This window comes from Hyla sarda, unplaced genomic scaffold, assembly GCF_029499605.1.
Source record: "Hyla sarda isolate aHylSar1 unplaced genomic scaffold, aHylSar1.hap1 scaffold_880, whole genome shotgun sequence".
Lineage (NCBI taxonomy): Eukaryota > Metazoa > Chordata > Amphibia > Anura > Hylidae > Hyla > Hyla sarda.
Window position 1 is genome coordinate 78,491 of NW_026610909.1, and position 6,510 is coordinate 85,000.

Genomic DNA, 6,510 nt, shown 5'->3' on the forward strand with positions numbered 1-6,510 from the left:
GAAGCTGTAAGGATAGAGGACATACCTGCATCCTATTGGACTCACTTGTCTTGGTTAAATCCAGCTTATTTGAAAACCTATGGATCTGCTGCTTCTGCTCATGGCAGTGCTGCTTCTGACAAGGCTGTTCTTTGGTGGGCCTAGGTGACATCACAATCTCCATGGTTACATACACAACAAAGGTCAGATGTTGTTTACACCTGGCCATGCCAGTGGTATTGAGTAGCATATCACATTGCTAAGGGTCCTGGATGCAACAATCTTTCAATGGGGAATAGCCGCACTGAGTTTGTCAAGTGCACCCATGTTTGCAACTCCAACAATACACACATATGTATGTATGTATGTATGTATGTATGTATCTATGTATCTATGTATGTGTATCTATGTATGTGTATCTATGTGTATCTATGTGTATCTATCTATCTATCTATCTATCTCTTTCTCTCTCTCTATATGTATATATATATATATATATAATTTTTTTTTCTTTTAAATATATATATATATATATATATATATATACATATATAGAGAGAGAGAGAGATGGAAATACTTTTTTAAACATGTTTTCACCTTTTTTTTACCTTCATTTTTTCTTCTCTCCATGTTTTCCTTCTTTCCTCCTTTTTTCCTATGCTGCTGCTTCTTATTTTACTCCTTTTTCAGACCCTATCATTGCACTATTGCTTATTCAATACCACCAGCAGATGGAGACACTATATTACAACATTAGTCGTGAGCAGCAGTTTGTACAAACAAATGCCTCATAGCTGATGTCCTATCCATTATTGCAATGGATGGCTGGCTGGCAACATTTGTTTTAATTATTCCAATACCACAGTACCAATGCATGGTCAATCAACAGCAATGACACCCCCATGTCAATTAACAAGATTCAGCACCCACTACCTGAAAGACAGCTACCTATCATGTCATGTCCAACCTGCACAGGTGTGCTGGTTGCTGAGCTTATTCAATTAAAGAGGACATTCAGCAGCAGCAGTCCTGTGCCTGGTCGCTCCAACAGGGGCCAGACACAAGCGGCACCACCTATTGTCTTTTGCCTGCAGTAGGGGCCCACTGGACTAGCCAGCAAGCAGCTGCAGCAGTAAATAAACAGGTAATCTTTCTTTCCAACACTGAACCCTGGTGGTGCATTTAATATATGCTACCAGATAGGGGACATATCAGATATTAAACTGATATAAACAGACACCACATTTGATACCAGCCAAAAGGAAGAATGAGAAGTGATAACTGTGAAAGGGGAGGAACCAACGCTGTCCCCTTCACATGCACCATCACTACTTGTAGGAAGGGAGGCTGGCTGGCAGCCTCCCATACACACTCTGGCTGGGTGGCAGTCACCCACCAGTACACACAGCAGGCCCTAAACCCATATCATTATTGCTAAGCAGGAAGATGGGAGTCCATTTCACTCTGATGGACCATTTTTAAATGCAATCCATAACCTGGCTTTGGCAGGAACCCTTCTTACTCCTCCTACTTGCATTTGATACTGGGTTTAGGATCTGCATAGGAAACACACACACACACACACACACAAGCACACACTTACCTGTGTTGCCTGCTGACGCCTCCTTGGCTGTCCCCAAACGGTATAAAACCAACAGCCACGGGAAGCTGTAAGGATAGAGGACATACCTGCATCCTATTGGACTCACTTGTCTTGGTTAAATCCAGCTTATTTGAAAACCTATGGATCTGCTGCTTCTGCTCATGGCAGTGCTGCTTCTGACAAGGCTGTTCTTTGGTGGGCCTAGGTGACATCACAATCTCCATGGTTACATACACAACAAAGGTCAGATGTTGTTTACACCTGGCCATGCCAGTGGTATTGAGTAGCATATCACAGTGCTAAGGGTCCTGGATGCAACAATCTTTCAATGGGGAATAGCCGCACTGAGTTTGTCAAGTGCACCCATGTTTGCAACTCCAACAATACACACATATGTATGTATGTATGTATGTATGTATGTATGTATGTATCTATCTATCTATCTATCTATCTATCTCTTTCTCTCTTTCTATATGTATATATATATATATATATATATAGAGAGAGAGAGAGAGAGAGAGAGAGAGAGAGAGAGAGAGAGAGAGAGATGGAAATACTTTTTTAAACATGTTTTCACCTTTTTTTTTAACCTTCTTTGTTTCTTCTCTCCATGTTTTCCTTCTTTCCTCCTTTTTTCCTATGCTGCTGCTTCTTATTTTTCTTCTTTTTCAGACCCTATCATTGCACTATTGCTTATTCAATACCACCAGCAGATGGAGACACTATATTACAACATTAGTTGTGAGCAGCAGTTTGTACAAACAAATGCCTCATAGCTGATGTCCTATCCATTATTGCAATGGATGGTTGGCTGGCAACATTTGTTTTTATTATTCCAATACCACAGTACCAATGCATGGTCAATCAACAGCAATGACACCCCCATGTCAATTAACAAGATTCAGCACCCACTACCTGAAAGACAGCTACCTATCATGTCATGTCCAACCTGCACAGGTGTGCTGGTTGCTGAGCTTATTCAATTAAAGAGAACATTCAGCAGCAGCAGTCCTGTGCCTGGTCGCTGCAACAGGGGCCAGACACAAGCGGCACCACCTATTGTCTTTTGCCTGCAGTAGGGGCCCACTGGACTAGCCAGCAAGCAGCTGCAGCAGTAAATAAACAGGTAATCTTTCTTTCCAACACTGAACCCTGGTGGTGCACTTAATATATGCTACCAGATAGGGGACATATCAGATAGTAAACTGATATAAACAGACACCACATTTGATACCAGCCAAAAGGAAGAATGAGAAGTGATAACTGTGAAAGGGGAGGAACCAACGCTGTCCCCTTCACATGCACCATCACTACTTGTAGGAAGGTAGGCTGGCTGGCAGCCTCCCATACACACTCTGGCTGGGTGGCAGTCACCCACCAGTACACACAGCAGGCCCTAAACCCATATCATTATTGCTAAGCAGGAAGATGGGAGTCCATTTCACTCTGATGGACCATTTTTAAATGCAATCCATAACCTGGCTTTGGCAGGAACCCTTCTTACTCCTCCTACTTGCATTTGATACTGGGTTTAGGATCTGCATAGGAAACACACACACACACACACACACACACACACACAAGCACACACTTACCTGTGTTGCCTGCTGACGCCTCCTTGGCTATCCCCAAACGGTATAAAACCAACAGCCACGGGAAGCTGTAAGGATAGAGGACATACCTGCATCCTATTGGACTCACTTGTCTTGGTTAAATCCAGCTTATTTGAAAACTTATGGTGCTGCTGCTTCTGATCATGGCAGTGCTGCTTCTGACAAGGCTGTTCTTTGGTGGGCCTAGGTGACATCACAATCTCCATGGTTACATACACAACAAAGGTCAGATGTTGTTTACACCTGGCCATGCCAGTGGTATTGAGTAGCATATCACAGTGCTAAGGGTCCTGGATGCAACAATCTTTCAATGGGGAATAGCCGCACTGAGTTTGTCAAGTGCACCCATGTTTGCAACTCCAACAATACACATATATATATGTATGTATGTTGTATGTATGTATGTATGTATGTATGTGTATCTATCTATCTATCTATCTCTTTCTCTCTCTCTATATGTATATATATATATATATATATATATATATATAATTTTTTTTCTTTTAAATATATATATATATATATATATATATATACATATATAGAGAGAGAGATGGAAATACTTTTTTAAACATGTTTTCACCTTTTTTTTACCTTCTTTTTTTCTTCTCTCCATGTTTTCCTTCTTTCCTCCTTTTTTCCTATGCTGCTGCTTCTTATTTTTCTTCTTTTTCAGACCCTATCATTGCACTATTGCTTATTCAATACCACCAGCAGATGGAGACACTATATTACAACATTAGTTGTGAGCAGCAGTTTGTACAAAAAAATGCCTCATAGCTGATGTCCTATCCATTATTGCAATGGATGGCTGGCTGGCAACATTTGTTTTAATTATTCCAATACCACAGTACCAATGCATGGTCAATTAACAAGATTCAGCACCCACTACCTGAAAGACAGCTACCTATCATGTCATGTCCAACCTGCACAGGTGTGCTGGTTGCTGAGCTTATTCAATTAAAGAGCACATTCAGCAGCAGCAGTCCTGTGCCTGGTCGCTCCAACAGGGGCCAGACACAAGCGGCACCACCTATTGTCTTTTGCCTGCAGTAGGGGCCCACTGGACTAGCCAGCAAGCAGCTGCAGCAAATAAACAGGTAATCTTTCTTTCCAACACTGAACCCTGGTGGTGCACTTAATATATGCTACCAGATAGGGGACATATCAGATATTAAACTGATATAAACAGACACCACATTTGATACCAGCCAAAAGGAAGAATGAGAAGTGATAACTGTGAAAGGGGAGGAACCAACGCTGTCCCCTTCACATGCACCATCACTACTTGTAGGAAGGGAGGCTGGCTGGCAGCCTCCCATACACACTCTGGCTGGGTGGCAGTCACCCACCAGTACACACAGCAGACCCTAAACCCATATCATTATTGCTAAGCAGGAAGATGGGAGTCCATTTCACTCTGATGGACCATTTTTAAATGCAATCCATAACCTGGCTTTGGCAGGAACCCTTCTTACTCCTCCTACTTGCATTTGATACTGGGTTTAGGATCTGCATAGGAAACACACACACACACACAAGCACACACTTACCTGTGTTGCCTGCTGACGCCTCCTTGGCTGTCCCCAAACGGTATAAAACCAACAGCCACGGGAAGCTGTAAGGATAGAGGACATACCTGCATCCTATTGGACTCACTTGTCTTGGTTAAATCCAGCTTATTTGAAAACCTATGGATCTGCTGCTTCTGCTCATGGCAGTGCTGCTTCTGACAAGGCTGTTCTTTGGTGGGCCTAGGTGACATCACAATCTCCATGGTTACATACACAACAAAGGTCAGATGTTGTTTACACCTGGCCATGCCAGTGGTATTGAGTAGCATATCACAGTGCTAAGGGTCCTGGATGCAACAATCTTTCAATGGGGAATAGCCGCACTGAGTTTGTCAAGTGCACCCATGTTTGCAACTCCAACAATACACACATATGTATGTATGTATGTATGTATGTATGTATCTATCTATCTATCTATCTATCTATCTCTTTCTCTCTTTCTCTCTTTCTATATGTATATATATATATATATATATATAGAGAGAGAGAGAGAGAGAGAGAGAGAGAGAGAGAGAGAGAGAGAGAGAGAGAGAGAGATGGAAATACTTTTTTAAACATGTTTTCACCTTTTTTTTTAACCTTCTTTTTTTCTTCTCTCCATGTTTTCCTTCTTTCCTCCTTTTTTCCTATGCTGCTGCTTCTTATTTTTCTTCTTTTTCAGACCCTATCATTGCACTATTGCTTATTCAATACCACCAGCAGATGGAGACACTATATTACAACATTAGTTGTGAGCAGCAGTTTGTACAAACAAATGCCTCATAGCTGATGTCCTATCCATTATTGCAATGGATGGTTGGCTGGCAACATTTGTTTTTATTATTCCAATACCACAGTACCAATGCATGGTCAATCAACAGAAATGACACCCCCATGTCAATTAACAAGATTCAGCACCCACTACCTGAAAGACAGCTACCTATCATGTCATGTCCAACCTGCTCAGGTGTGCTGGTTGCTGAGCTTATTCAATTAAAGAGGACATTCAGCAGCAGCAGTCCTGTGCCTGGTCGCTCCAACAGGGGCCAGACACAAGCGACACCACCTATTGTCTTTTGCCTGCAGTAGGGGCCCACTGGACTAGCCAGCAAGCAGCTGCAGCAGTAAATAAACAGGTAATCTTTCTTTCCAACACTGAACCCTGGTGGTGCACTTAATATATGCTACCAGATAGGGGACATATCAGATATTAAACTGATATAAACAGACACCACATTTGATACCAGCCAAAAGGAAGAATGAGAAGTGATAACTGTGAAAGGGGAGGAACCAACGCTGTCCCCTTCACATGCACCATCACTACTTGTAGGAAGGTAGGCTGGCTGGCAGCCTCCCATACACACTCTGGCTGGGTGGCAGTCACCCACCAGTACACACAGCAGGCCCTAAACCCATATCATTATTGCTAAGCAGGAAGATGGGAGTCCATTTCACTCTGATGGACCATTTTTAAATGCAATCCATAACCTGGCTTTGGCAGGAACCCTTCTTACTCCTCCTACTTGCATTTGATACTGGGTTTAGGATCTGCATAGGAAACACACACACACACACACACACACACACAAGCACACACTTACCTGTGTTGTCTGCTGACGCCTCCTTGGCTGTCCCCAAACGGTATAAAACCAACAGCCACGGGAAGCTGTAAGGATAGAGGACATACCTGCATCCTATTGGACTCACTTGTCTTGGTTAAATCCAGCTTATTTGAAAACTTATGGTGCTGCTGCTTCTGATC

The 6,510-nt window shown here is 42.5% G+C and overlaps 1 pseudogene; it reads right to left on the reverse strand.

Annotated features, from left to right (window-relative positions):
• Window positions 1-1,150: 1,150 nt before the first annotated feature.
• LOC130348380 (U2 spliceosomal RNA) lies at window positions 1,151-1,253 on the reverse strand (annotated as a pseudogene).
• Window positions 1,254-6,510: the final 5,257 nt, after the last annotated feature.